The following is a 15,590-nucleotide window of genomic DNA, read 5'->3' as shown; positions in this document are numbered from 1 at the left end:
ACGAAGGAATGCTGGAAATCACGCCACGAAGGAATGCTGGAAATCACGCCACGAAGGAATGCTGGAAATCACGCCACGAAGGAATGCAGGAAATCACCCCACGAAGGAATGCAGGAAATCACCCCACGAAGGAATGCAGGAAATCACCCCACGAAGGAATGCAGGAAATCACGCCACGAAGGAATGCAGGAAATCACGCCACGAAGCAAATCACGCCACTAAGGAATGCAGGAAATCATGCCACTAAAGAATGCAGGAAATCATGCCACTAAAGAATGCAGGAAATCACGCCACGAAGGAATGCAGGAAATCACCTACTACTAATGTCAAAGTTATGGATATTTTGAAAAAGATTTCAAGCTCAAGACCGATGAGAAAATGTGCGGGAAATGTCTAGGAAATCACTTCATGAAGGAATGCAGAAAATCACGTCACGAAGGAATGCAGGAAATCACACCATAAAGCAGGAAATCACGCAACGAAGGAATGCAGAAAATCACGCCACGAAGGAATGCAGAAAATCACGCCACAAAGGAATGCTGGAAATCACGCCACGAAGGAATGCTGGAAATCACGCCACGAAGGAATGCTGGAAATCACGCCACAAATGAATGCAGGAAACACGCCTCGAAGGAATGCAGGAAATCACACCACGAAGGAATGCAGGAAATCATGCCACGAAGGAATGCAGGAAATCACGCCATGAAGCAAATCACGTCACTAAGGAATGCAGGAAATCATGCCACTAAAGAATGCAGGAAATCACGCCACGAAGGAATGCAGGAAATCACCTACTACTAATGTCAAAGTTATGGACACTTTGAAAAAGATTTCAAGTTCAAGACCAATGAAAAAATATGCAAGAAATGTTTAGGAAATCACTCCATGAAGGGATGCAGGAAATCACGCCACGAAGGAATGCAGGAAATCACGCCACGAAGGAATGCAGGAAATCACGCCACGAAGGAATGCAGGAAATCACGCCACGAAGGAATGCAGGAAATCACGCCACGAAGGAATGCAGGAAATCCCGCCACGAAGGAATGCAGGAAATCACGCCACGAAGGAATGCAGGAAATCCCGCCACGAAGGAATGCAGGAAATCACGCCACGAAGGAATGCAAGAAATCACGCCGCGAAGGAATGCAAGAAATCACACCGCGAAGGAATGCAGGAAATCACACCGCGAAGGAATGCAGGAAATCACGCCACGAAGGAATGCAGAAAATCACCTACTAATAATGTCAAAGTTATGGACACTTTGAAAAAGATTTCAAGCTCAAGACCGAAGATAAAATGTGTGGGAAATGTTTAGGAAATCACTCCATGAAGGAATGCAGAAAATCACGCCACGAAGGAATGAAGGAAATCACGCCATAAAGCAGGAAATCAAGCCACGAAGGAATGCAGAAAATCACGCCACGAAGGAATGGAGAAAATCACGCCACGAACGAATACTGGAAATCACGCCACGAAGGAATGCTGGAAATCACGCCACGAAGGAATGCAGGAAATCACGCCACGAAGGAATGCTGGAAATCACGCCACGAAGGAATGCTGGAAATCACGCCACGAAGGAATGCTGGAAATCACGCCACGAAGGAATGCAGGAAATCACGCCACGAAGGAATGCAGGAAATCACGCCAAAAATGAATGCAGGAAATCACACCACGAAGGAATGCAGGAATCACGCCACGAAGGAATGCAGGAATCACGCCACGAAGGAATGCAGGAAATCACGCCACGAATGAATGCAGGAAATCACGCCATGAAGCAAATCATGCCACTAAGGAATGCAGGAAATCATGCCACTAAAGAATGCAGTAAATCACGCCACGAAGGAATGCAGGAAATCACCTACTACTAATGTCAAAGTTATGGACACTTTGAAAAAGATTTCAAGTTCAAGACCAATGATAAAATGTGCGAGAAATGTTTAGGAAATCACTCCATGAAGGAATGCAGGAAATCACGCCAAGAAGGAATGCAAGAAATCACGCCACGAAGGAATGGAGAAAATCACGCCACGAAGGAATGCAGGAAATCACGCCACGAAGGAATGCAGGAAATCACGCCACAAATGAATGCAGGAAATTACGCCACAAAGGAATGCAGGAAATCACACCACGAAGGAATGCAGGAAATCACGCCACGAAAGAATGCAGGAAATCACCTACTACTAATGTGAAAGTTATGGACACTTTGAAAAAGATTTCAAGCTGAAGACCGATGATAAAAATGTGTGGGAAATGTTTAGGAAATCACTCCATGAAGGAATGCAGAAAATCACGCCATGAAGGAAATCACGCCATAAAGCAGGAAATCAAGCCACGAAGGAATGCAGAAAATCATGCCACAAAGGAATGCAGAAAATCACGCCACGAAGGAATGGAGAAAATCACACCACGAAGGAATACTGGAAATCACGCCACGAAGGAATGCTGGAAATCACGCCACAAAGGAATGCAGGAAATCATGACACGAAGGAATGCAGGAAATCACGCCACGAAGGAATGCAGGAAATCATGCCGCGAAGGAATGCAGGAAATCATGCCATGAAGCAAATCACACCACTAAGGAATGCAGGAAATAATGCCACGAAGGAATGCAGGAAATCACCTACTACTAATGTCAAAGTTATGGACCCTTTGAAAAAGATTTCAAGCTCAAGACCGATGACAAAATGTGCGGGAAATGTTCAGGAAATCACTCCATGAAGGAATGCAGAAAATCACGCCATGAAGGAAAGCAGGAAATCACGCCATAAAGCAGAAAATCATGCCACGAAGGAATGCAGAAAATCACGCCACGGAGGAATGCAGGAAATCACGCCACGAAGGAAGCAGGAAATCACGCCACGAAGCAGTGCAGGAAATCACGCCACGAAGCAGTGCAGGAAATCACGCCACGAAGGAATGCAGGAAATCACGCCACGAAGGAATGCAGGAAATCACGCCACGAAAGAATGCAGGAAATCACTCCACAAAGGAATGGAGAAAATGACGCCATGAAGGAATGCAGGAAATCACGCCACGAAGGAATGCAGGAAATCACGCCACGAAGGAATGCAGGAAATCACACCGCGAAGGACTGCAGGAAATCACCCCAAAAAGGAATGCAGGAAATAACGCCATGAAGGAATGCTGGAAATCACGCCACGAAGGAATGCAGAAAATCACGCCACGAAGGAATGCTGGAAATCACGCCACGAAGGAATGCTGGAAATCACACCACAAATGAATGCAGGAAATCACACCACGAAGGAATGCAGAAAATCACGCCACGAAGGAATGCAGGATATCACGCCACGAAGGAATGCAGGAAATAACGCCATGAAGCAAATCACGCCACTAAGGAATGCAGGAAATCATGCCACTAAAGAATGCAGAAAATCACGCCACTAAGGAATGCAGGAAATCATGCCACTAAAGAATGCAGTAAATCACGCCACGAAGGAATGCAGGAAATAATGCCACGAAGAAATGCAGGAAATCACCTACTACTAATGTCAAAGTTATGGATATTTTGAAAAAGATTTCAAGCTCAAGACCGATGATAAAATGTGCGGGAAATGTTTAGAAAATCACTTCATGAAGGAATGCAGAAAATCACGCCACGAAGGAATGCAGGAAATCACGCCATAAAGCAGGAAATCACGCCACAAAGGAATGGAGAAAATCACGCCACGAAGGAATGCAGAAAATCACGCCACGAAGGAATGCAGAAAATCACGCCACGAAGGAATGCAGAAAATCACGCCACGAAGGAATGCAGAAAATCACGCCACGAAGGAATGCAGAAAATCACGCCACGAAGGAATGCTGGAAATCACGCCACGAAGGAATGCTGGAAATCACGCCACGAAGGAATGCTGGAAATCACGCCACAAATGAATGCAGGAAACACGCCATGAAGGAATGCGGGAAATCACACCACGAAGGAATGCGGGAAATCACACCACGAAGGAATGCAGGAAATCACGCCACGAAGGAATGCAGGAAATCACGCCACGAAGGAATGCAGGAAATCACGCCATGAAGCAAATCACGCCACTAAGGAATGCAGGAAATCACGCCACTAAAGAATACAGGAAATCACGCCATGAAGGAATGCAGGAAATCACCTACTACTAATGTCAAAGTTATGGACACTTTGAAAAAGATTTCAAGTTAAAGACCAATGATAAAATATACGAGAAAAGTTTAGGAAATCACTCCATGAAGGAATGCAGGAAATCACGCAAAGAAGGAATGCAGAAAATCACGCCACGAAAGAATGGATAAAATCACGCCACGAAGGAATGGAGAAAATCACGCCACGAAGGAATGCAGGAAATCACGCCACAAATGAATGCAGGAAATCACGCCACGAAGGAATGCAGAAAATTACGCCACGAAGGAATGCAGAAAATCACGCCACGAAGGAATGCAGAAAATCACGCCACGAAGGAATGCAAAAAATCACGCCACGAAGGAATGCAGAAAATCACGCCACGAAGGAATGCAGAAAATCACACCACGAAGGAATGCAGGAAATCACGCCACGAAGGAATGCAGGAAATCACCTACTACTAATGTCAAAGGTATGGACACTTTGAAAAAGATTTCAAGCTCAAGACCGATGATAAAATGTGTGGGAAATGTTTAGGAAATCACTCCTTGAAGGAATGCAGAAAATCAAGCCACGAAGGAATGAAGGAAATCACGCCATAAAGCAGGAAATCAAGCCACGAAGGAATGCAGAAAATCACGCCACGAAGGAATGGAGAAAATCACGCCACGAAGGAATGGAGAAAATCATGCCACGAAGGAATACTGTAAATCACGCCACGAATGAATGCAGGAAATCACGCCACGAAGGAATGCAGGAAATCACGCCACGAGGGAATGCAGGAAATCACGCCGCGAAGGAATGCAGGAAATCACGCCGCGAAGGAATGCAGGAAATCATGCCATGAAGCAAATCACACCCCTAAGGAATGCTGGAAATAACGCCACGAAGGAATGCAGGAAATCACCTACTACTAATGTCAAAGTTATGGACAATTTGAAAAAGATTTCAAGCTCAAGACCAATGATAAAATGTGCGGGAAATGTTCAGGAAATCACTCCATGAAGGAATGCAGAAAATCACGCCATGAAGGAATGCAGGAAATCACGCCATAAAGCAGAAAATCACACCACGAAGGAATGCAGAAAATCACGCCACGAAGGAATGCAGGAAATCACGCCACGAAGGAAGCAGGAAATCACGCCACGAAGCAGTGCAGGAAATCACGCCACAAAGGAATGCAGGAAATCACGCCACAAAGGAATGCAGGAAATCACACCACGAAGAAATGCAGGAAATCACGCCACGAAGGAATGCAGGAAATCACGCCACGAAGGAATGCAGGAAATCACGCCACGAAGCAATGCTGGAATGAAGGAAATCACGCCATAAAGCAGGAAATCAAGCCACGAAAGAATGCAGAAAATCACGCCACGAAGGAATGGAGAAAATCACGCCACGAAGGAATGGAGAAAATCATGCCACGAAGGAATACTGTAAATCACGCCACGAATGAATGCAGGAAATCACGCCGCGAAGGAATGCAGGAAATCACGCCACGAAGGAATGCAGGAAATCACGCCGCGAAGGAATGCAGGAAATCACGCCGCGAAGGAATGCAGGAAATCATGCCATGAAGCAAATCACACCCCTAAGGAATGCAGGAAATAACGCCACGAAGGAATGCAGGAAATCACCTACTACTAATGTCAAAGTTATGGACAATTTGAAAAAGATTTCAAGCTCAAGACCAATGATAAAATGTGCGGGAAATGTTCAGGAAATCACTCCATGAAGGAATGCAGAAAATCACGCCATGAAGGAATGCAGGAAATCACGCCATAAAGCAGAAAATCACACCACGAAGGAATGCAGAAAATCACGCCACGAAGGAATGCAGGAAATCACGCCACGAAGGAAGCAGGAAATCACGCCACGAAGCAGTGCAGGAAATCACGCCACAAAGGAATGCAGGAAATCACGCCACAAAGGAATGCAGGAAATCACGCCACAAAGGAATGCAGGAAATCACGCCGCGAAGAAATGCAGGAAATCACGCCGCGAAGGAATGCAGGAAATCACGCCACGAAGGAATGCAGGAAATCACGCCACGAAGGAATGCTGGAAATCACGCCACGAAGGAATGCTGGAAATCACGCCACGAAGGAATGCTGGAAATCACGCCACGAAGAAATGCAGGAAATCCCGCCACGAAGGAATGTATGAAATCATGCCACAAATGATTGCAGGAAATCACGCCACGAAGGAAGCGGGAAATTACGCCACGAAGGAAGCAGGAAATTACGCCACAAATGAATGCAGGAAATCACGCCACGAAGGAATGCAGAAAATTACGCCACGAAGGAATGCAGAAAATTACGCCACAAAGGAATGCAGGAAATCACACCACGAAGGAATGCAGGAAATCACGCCACGAAGGAATGCAGGAAATCACCTACTAATAATGTCAAAGTTATGGACACTTTGAAAAAGATTTCAAGCTCAAGACCGATGATAAAAATGTGTGGGAAATGTTTAGGAAATCACTCCATGAAGGAATGCAGGAAATTACGCCACAAATGAATGCAGGAAATCACGCCACGAAGTAATGCAGGAAATCACGCCACAAATGAATGCAGGAAATCACACCACGAAGGAATGCAGAAAATCACGGAACGAAGGAATGCAGGAAATCACTCCACGAAGGAATGCAGGAAATCACGCCCCAAAGGAATGCAGGAAATCACGCCCCGAAGGAATGCAGGAAATCATCCCATGAAGCAAATCACGCCACTAAGGAATACAGGAAATCATGCCACTAAAGAATGCAGGAAATCACGCCATGAAGCAAATGACGCCACTAAGGAATGCAGGCAATCATGCTACTAAAGAATGCAGGAAATCACGCCACGAAGGAATGCAGGAAATCACCTACTACTAATGTCAAAGTTATGGACACTTTGAAAAAGATTTCAAGCTCAAGACCGATGATAAAATGTGCGAGAAATGTTTAGGAAATCACGCCACGAAGGAATGCAGGAAATCACGCCACGAAGGAATGCTGGAAATCACGCCACGAAGGAATGCTGGAAATCACACCACAAATGAATGCAGGAAATCACGCCACGAAGGAATGCAGAAAATCACGCCACGAAGTAATGCAGAAAATCACGCCACGAAGGAATGCAGAAAATCACGCCACGAAGGAATGCAGGAAATCACGCCATGAAGCAAATCACGCCCCTAAGGAATGCCGGAAATCATGCCACTAAAGAATGCAGAAAATCACGCCACTAAGGAATGCAGGAAATCATGCCACTAAAGAATGCAGTAAATCACGCCACCAAGGAATGCAGGAAATCACCTACTACTAATGTCAAAGTTATGGACACTTTGAAAAAGATTTCAAGCTCAAGACCGATGATAAAATGTGCGGGAAATGTTCAGGAATTCACTCCATGAAGGAATGCAGAAAATCACGCCATGAAGGAATGCAGGAAATCACGCCATAAAGCAGAAAATCACGCCACGAAGGAATGCAGAAAATCACGCCATGAAGGAATGCAGGAAATCACGCCACGAAGGAATGCAGGAAATCACACCACTAAGGAAGCAGGAAATCACGCCGCGAAGGAATGCAGGAAATCCCGCCACGAAGGAATGCAGAAAATCACGCCACAAAGGAATGCAGGAAATCACGCCATGAAGCAAATCACGGCACTAAGGAATGAAGTAAATCATGCCTCTAAAGAATGCAGGAAATCACGCTCCGAAGGTATGCAGGATATCACGCCACGAGGGAATGCAGGAAATCACGCCTCGAAGGAATGCAGGAAATCACGCCTCGAAGGAATGCAGGAAATCACGCCTCGAAGGAATGTAGGAAATCACACCTCGAAGGAATGCTGGAAATCACACCACAAAGGAATGCAGGAAATCATGCCAATAAGGAATGTAGGAAATCGCACCACTAAGGAATGCAGGAAATCACACCAATAGGAATGCAGAAAATCACTCCAATAATGAATGCCGAAAATCAAGCCCCGAAGGAATGCAGAAAATCACCTCACGAAGGAATGCAGAAAATCACCCCAATAAGGATTGCAGAAAATCACGCCATGAAGGAACGCAGGAAATCACGCCACGAAGGAATGCAGAAAATCATGCCACGGAGGAATGCAGGAAATCACGCCACGAGGGAATGCAGGAAATCACACCATAAAGCAGAAAATCACGTCACGAAGGAATGCAGGAAATCAAGCCATAAAGCAGGAAATCACGCCACAAAGGAATGCAGGAAATCACGCCATGAAGGAATGCAGGAAATCACGCCACGAAGGAACGCAGGAAATCACGCCACGAGGGAACGCAGGAAATCACGCCAATAAGGAATGCAGGAAATCACGCCAATAAGGAATGTAGGAAATCACGCCAATAAGGAATGCCGAAAATCAAGCCCCGAAGGAATGCAGGAAATCACGCCTCGAAGGAATGCAGGAAATCACGCCTCGAAGGAATGCAGGAAATCACGCCTCGAAGGAATGCAGGAAATCACACCTCGAAGGAATGCAGGAAATCACACCACAAAGGAATGCAGGAAATCACACCACAAAGGAATGCAGAAAATCACCCCAATAATGAATGCCGAAAATCAAGCCCCGAAGGAATGAAGGAAATCACGCCTCGAAGGAATGCAGGAAATCACGCCTCGAAGGAATGCAGGAAATCACGCCTCGAAGGAATGCAGGAAATCACGCCTCGAAGGAATGCAGGAAATCACACCTCGAAGGAATGCAGGAAATCACACCTCGAAGGAATGCAGGAAATCACACCAATAAGGAATGCAGAAAATCACCCCAATAATGAATGCCGAAAATCAAGCCCCGAAGGAATGCAGAAAATCACCTCACGAAGGAATGCAGAAAATCACCCCAATAAGGAATGCAGAAAATCACGCCATGAAGGAACGCAGGAAATCACGCCACGAAGGAATGCAGAAAATCATGCCACGGAGGAATGCAGGAAATCATTCCATGAAGGAACGCAGGAAATCCCGCCATGAAGGAACGCACGAAATCACGCCACGAGGGAATGCAGGAAATCACGCCACGAGGGAATGCAGGAAATCACGCCACGAGGGAATGCAGGAAATCACGCCACAAGGGAATGCAGGAAATCACACAATAAAGCAGAAAATCACGTCACGAAGGAATGCAGGAAATCAAGCCATAAAGCAGGTAATCACGCCACAAAGGAATGCAGGAAATCACGCCACGAAGGTATGCAGGAAATCACGCCACGAAGGAACGCAGGAAATCACGCCACGAAGGAATGCCAACTCACAATAGACAAACTATATAAACTGCACTAAGTTGACCAAACATGATGATTTTGAATTGAAGAGATTAGACGAAAATGTGGACCATGGATACAAAACCTTAAGCTGTACTGCACACTGATGAAAGCAAATACTGTACTGCACATGAACTGTATCTTTTGAGCTGGCTATCTCCTGTTTTATGCATTTCTGATTTGATGTCAAATTGCGGCTATGTAAATATCCAATCTGTTGGTAACGAAACAATTTCAATTCGAGAATTCTTAAGTGAGAAAAATTTCGTTAAAGAAGAAACTTAAAAGACTTTCTTAAACTAAAGACTTTCTTGTTTTAGAGGGTTGTGGGAGCCGATGTGGTAACGTCCATGGCTAGTGATCGCCAAACTGGGGTTCGAGTACTGCTCAAACGTTTAGTTTCTTTGGTCGCTGCAACCTCACCCTCCTTGCGAGATTTATCCACGGAATTCTATACAAATCAGTGAAATCATGGTTTAAAGGTCGCTAATGAATGGCAGAGGCAAGGGACAGTGACGTTGCCCTAGCAATCAGGACAAAGCCCTAGAGACTGACCATATATTATATGATCAGCACCCAAGCCTCCTCTCCACCCAAACTAGGACCAGCGAGAACCAGGCAGTGGCTGCTGATGACTCGACAGGTAGACCTATAGGTCAGCTTCTTCATCTCTGCATATAATGATGCTTCTCATTTATCAGCTTCTTCATCTCTGCATATAATGATGCTTCTCATTTATCAGCTTCTTCATCTCTGCATATAATGATGCTCCTCATTTATCAGTTTATTCATCTCAGTATATAATGATGCTCCTCATTTATCAGCTTATTCACCTCAGTATACAACTTTTTTCTCATTTATCACCTTATTCATCTCAGTATATCATTATGTTTCTCATTTATCAGCTTATTCCTCTCAGTAAATAATGATGCTTCTCATTTATCAGCTTATTCAACTTAGTGAAATTTAATCTTGAATCTGAGAATCATAGTTTTACATTTAAATAATCAAAGCTACACTTAAAAATTTGCTGTAAAAACGATAAAAATCCTGGAATAAATGTTGCCAGACATTTACCGTTTTAAAATCGGATATATTGACGTAAAGAAGTGATATTGCGGTCACCAACCCGTAAAAACTAATCACAAAGTAGGATAAAGATTCACACTTAGTCTGTATTTTACTGAAATACGGATGAGAACAATATATTTTTTACGGAGAGTTTCCGATTAAAGTTGCGTTTTTAACAGTATATTGTTCAGATTTAATATGTGTATAATTATTCTACTTTAAGTAATTTTTAATGGCAAACTTTCGATACTGTAATTATAATTTTGAAATATGTTCTAGATTCTAAAGAGCTTTAACTATCAAATCTTTTACTATACGCATTACTTAAAATTTCTTAAAGCAAAACACTGGAATTATAGATTCCAGATTCTAATTACTTATTGGGAATAACATAGTAGATTTTATTTCTATTATATTGGGCGTATTTGAGGTAATTTCTTTTATACTTATGATTAAATTTCGGGTAATTACGCAGACACTATTGACTACCCGACAGGTAAATGCTCAATTACCATTGGATGAATTTAAAATGTCATAGTAAAGATAGGAAGTTTACAAAGTCGTACGTAAAGATGTAATTCATATGTAATTCTAGTTACTTAGAAATCCGAAACTTTGGAATCCATTCCAATAAAAATTCTGAAGGTAAATAAATTTTCACATAAGTCATAAGTTATTTTCTCAATATTACGATTGAAGGAAAAAGTTTATTTTTCCAATGGAAATTATGAAGGTAAGCATATTTTCCAGTGGAAATTTTGAAGCCAAGTAAACTTTTTCTAATAGAAGTTTTGAAGGCAGGCAAAGTTTTTCTAATAGAAGTTTTGAAGGCAGGCAAAGTTTTTCTAATAGAAGTTTTGAAGGCAGGCAAAGTTTTTCTAATAGAAGTTTTGAAGGCAAGCAGAGTCTTTCTAATGGAAGTTTTGAAGGCAAGCAGAGTCTTTCTAATGGAAGTTTTGAAGGCAAGCAGAGTCTTTCTAATGGAAGTTTTGAAGGCAAGCAGAGTCTTTCTAATGGAAGTTTTGAAGGCAAGCAGAGTCTTTCTAATGGAAGTTTTGAAGGCAAGCAGAGTCTTTCTAATGGAAGTTTTGAAGGCAAGCAGAGTCTTTCTAATGGAAGTTTTGAAGGCAAGCAGAGTCTTTCTAATGGAAGTTTTGAAGGCAAGCAGAGTCTTTCTAATGGAAGTTTTGAAGGCAAGCAGAGTCTTTCTAATGGAAGTTTTGAAGGCAAGCAGAGTCTTTCTAATGGAAGTTTTGAAGGCAAGCAGAGTCTTTCTAATGGAAGTTTTGAAGGCAAGCAGACTTTTCCTAATGGAAGTTTTGAAGGCAAGCAGACTTTTCCTAATGGAAGTTTTGAAGGCAAGCAGACTTTTCCTAATGGAAGTTTTGAAGGCAAGCAGACTTTTCCTAATGGAAGTTTTGAAGGCAAGCGGACTTTTCCTAATGGAAGTTTTGAAGGCAAGCGGACTTTTCCTAATGGAAGTTTTGAAGGCAAGCAGACTTTTCCTAATGGAAGTTTTGAAGGCAAGCGGACTTTTCCTAATGGAAGTTTTGAAGGCAAGCGGACTTTTCCTAATGGAAGTTTTGAAGGCAAGCGGACTTTTCCTAATGGAAGTTTTGAAGGCAAGCGGACTTTTCCTAATGGAAATTTTGAAGGCAAGCGGACTTTTCCTAATGGAAATTTTGAAGGCAAGCGGACTTTTCCTAATGGAAATTTTGAAGGCAAGCGGACTTTTCCTAATGGAAATTTTGAAGGCAAGCGGACTTTTCCTAATGGAAATTTTGAAGGCAAGCGGACTTTTCCTAATGGAAATTTTGAAGGCAAGCGGACTTTTCCTAATGGAAATTTTGAAGGCAAGCGGACTTTTCCTAATGGAAATTTTGAAGGCAAGCGGACTTTTCCTAATGGAAATTTTGAAGGCAAGCGGACTTTTCCTAATGGAAATTTTGAAGGCAAGCGGACTTTTCCTAATGGAAATTTTGAAGGCAAGCGGACTTTTCCTAATGGAAATTTTGAAGGCAAGCGGACTTTTCCTAATGGAAATTTTGAAGGCAAGCGGACTTTTCCTAATGGAAATTTTGAAGGCAAGCGGACTTTTCCTAATGGAAATTTTGAAGGCAAGCAGACTTTTCCTAATGGACATTTCGAAGGCAAGCGAACTTTTCTCCAATGGAAATGTTGACGGTAAATTTTCCCATAGGTCATTAGTAAATTGATCTGAAGATTAAGGATGCCTGTAGAATGAGACATAAACAATGTTCTCTCCTCTACTCTTATAATTTCTTTATATGACACCACTCATCCCTAAACCGAAATAAGGATAATATTAATTTTAAATTCAGTAGATCTCTTCGACATCGTTTACTCTACAATGAACAGTACAAGAATGAACTTTAAAAAATTTCCACCGTTCCAGTTACATGAAGAACTTTTAAAACAATACCACATTCCAATTCTAGGAATGACTTTAAACAATTCACCGTTCCAGTTACAGTAATGACTTTTAAAACAATACCACATTCCAATTCTAGGAATGACTTTAAACAATTCGCAATGACTTTAAAAAAATACCACATTCCAATTTTAGGAATGACGTTAAACAATTCACCGTTCCAGTTACAGGTATTACTTTAAAACAATACCACATTTCAATTCTAAGAATGACTTTAAACTATTCACCGTTCCAAATCACCCGTAAGTGGTAGTGACGTCAGAGCAATTTACTTCCGTTCCCGCTCCCTAACTTACTTCTAGGTGTGTAACCTCATCTAAATTTTACTAAATATAGTAACCACAGGGTTGTCCCAAGCTGCGCTTAGGTGCTGAATGGCCTACCGAGCCCCAACACCGGCCTATATAACCAAAATTCATAACAATCGTAATCGAGTTACCAAAAAGAATAGCCGTTTCTCACTATAACTCTAAGGCGACTCTAAACCATTATAAATTCCTGAATGATCTACAAGGCAAAAAAATGTCATTGAAGGAAGGCAATAAACAAATAAATAAAATACAATGAGACATACCTGTGTTACCGGACACCTTCCAAAGGTGTTGCGTAGAATACAAAGTAGTTTGAAGGCGCCACGACTGTTACTTACATTGTTACGTAAGCGAATATTTTCTGAAGTTCCGTGCAGAAAGGAAGAAAGCTCTGGGGATTATAGTTTAGTAGTGGAGGACGTCTTAGCCTTTGCAACGGCCCCGCAGTTTGCTTGTATTGTTCATTTGCGTTTTGTCAAGTTGTATGATAAAAAATTTTTTCTAATTGATACAGCACTGTTTGCTATTTATTGTTATTAATGTTCTTTTTGAACAAGTATTTGCAGAGAATTTTTGCTATTTATTGTTATTGATGTCCTTTTTTAGTAGGTAATTGCAGAGATTTTTTTGTGGGGGGCGGGGTGCAAAACATTTCTCTTTTTTTAATGACCTTTCGTATGATTATCGAGTCATTTCAAGAGTGTCTACGTAATTGGATTGCTACGATTCTCTCTCTCTCTCTCTCTCTCTCTCTCTCTCTCTAATTGGATTGCCACGATGCTCTCTCTCTCTCTCTCTCTCTCTCTCTCTCTCTCTCTTTCTCTCTCTCTCTCTAATTGGATTACCACGGATGCTCTCTCTCTCTCTCTCTCTCTCTCTCTAATTGGATTGCCACGATGTTCTCTCTCTCTCTCTCTCTCTCTCTAATTGGATTGCCACGATGCTCTCTCTCTCTCTCTCTCTCTCTCTCTCTCTAATTGGATTGCCACGATGCTCTCTCTCTCTCTCTCTCTCTCTCTCTCTCTCTAATTGGATTGCCACGATGCTCTCTCTCTCTCTCTCTCTCTCTCTCTCTAATTGGATTGCTACGATGAAGAAAATAGTTGATGTTTCAGAATAAGGGCGTTTTACAAATTTCTTTCGTTGGTACAATCAATAGCTTGATTAATATAAATTAAATTCTAATTTTAATACCCTTTGGGTTCTTTCTAATAAATTAAAATAGACTCTCTCTCTCTCTCTCTCTCTCTCTCTCTCTCTCTCTCTCTCATATGGTTATTTTAGTTTGTGGAACTTACCCGTTCGATGGTTTTCCATTCTGGCAATTCGCTGATTGAAGATTCAAATTTCCAAAGCGTTTCTAGATAATAAATATTATTATTATTATTATTATTATTATTATTATTATTATTATTATTATTATTACTTGCTAATCTACAACCCTAGTTGGAAAAGCAGGATGCTATAAGCCCAAGGGCTCCAACAGGGAAAATAGTTCAGTGATGAAAGGAGATGAGGAAATAAATAAACGACATAAGAAGTAATGAACAGTAACAACATTAAAACAGATATTTCATATATAAACTATAAAAAAACACCAATGTCAGCCTGTTCACCATAAAAACATTTGCTGCAAGTTTGAAACTTTTAAAGTTCTATGATGGGAGAGGAGTAATCCTTCTATGTAGACCCCATTAAACTTGTAGTTTGATAATGGAGAAGAGGCGAGTAAAATACTTCCAGAGTTTAAATCACAATAACACGAGCTCATATTGGAAACTATGTTGGTTGTATTAGCATACTAGAAACGTCCCTGCTTGATGATCTACTGGACTGGAGTTCGAGAAACACTCAACCTCCATGGTTTTTTGTCGTGTCTGCAACCTCACCATCCTTGTGAGCTAAGGATGGGGTATTTTAGACGAGCCGAAAGGTTTACCTTCTGAGTCATCAGCAACCATTTAAAGGTTTAAAGGCCACCCATGAATTGCAGAGGAGAGGGACAGTGACATTGCCCCATCAAGCAGGACAATGCCTTAGAGACTGACCATATATACATATGATCAGCACCAAGCTAGGAACAAGGAGGGACAGGCAATGGCTGCTGATGACTTAGCAGAAAGACCTGTAGCCTTGCCCAAACGCCCCATCCTTCATCTTAGTTCACAAGGATGGTGAGGTTGAAGCGACCAAAGAAAATAACGAGTTTGAGCGGGACTTGAACCCCAGTCTGGCGTTCACTAGTCAGGGACGTTACCTCATCTGCCACCACAACCCTAAACCCTGGCCTAATCTGGTCCTTGCATGTGGGGAAGAGTAAGCTTGGGCGTTGACCATATGTATATATGGTCAG

The 15,590-nt window shown here is 42.3% G+C and overlaps 1 long non-coding RNA gene across 1 annotated transcript in view; it reads right to left on the bottom strand.

The window, feature by feature from the left end:
- LOC137617926 (uncharacterized) overlaps positions 1-13,583 on the bottom strand; it is a 28,455-nt gene extending 14,872 nt beyond the window's left edge. The window contains exon 1 of the long non-coding RNA XR_011039698.1: positions 13,501-13,583. This is a non-coding gene — a long non-coding RNA (uncharacterized lncRNA). The remainder of the gene's footprint in view (positions 1-13,500) is intronic.
- Positions 13,584-15,590: the final 2,007 nt, after the last annotated feature.

Source organism: Palaemon carinicauda, chromosome 24 (genome assembly GCF_036898095.1).
Source record: "Palaemon carinicauda isolate YSFRI2023 chromosome 24, ASM3689809v2, whole genome shotgun sequence".
In the NCBI taxonomy this organism is placed as follows: Eukaryota; Metazoa; Arthropoda; class Malacostraca; order Decapoda; family Palaemonidae; genus Palaemon; species Palaemon carinicauda.
Note: the sequence above shows the minus strand (reverse complement) of the source record. Positions and strands in the feature narration are given on the sequence as shown.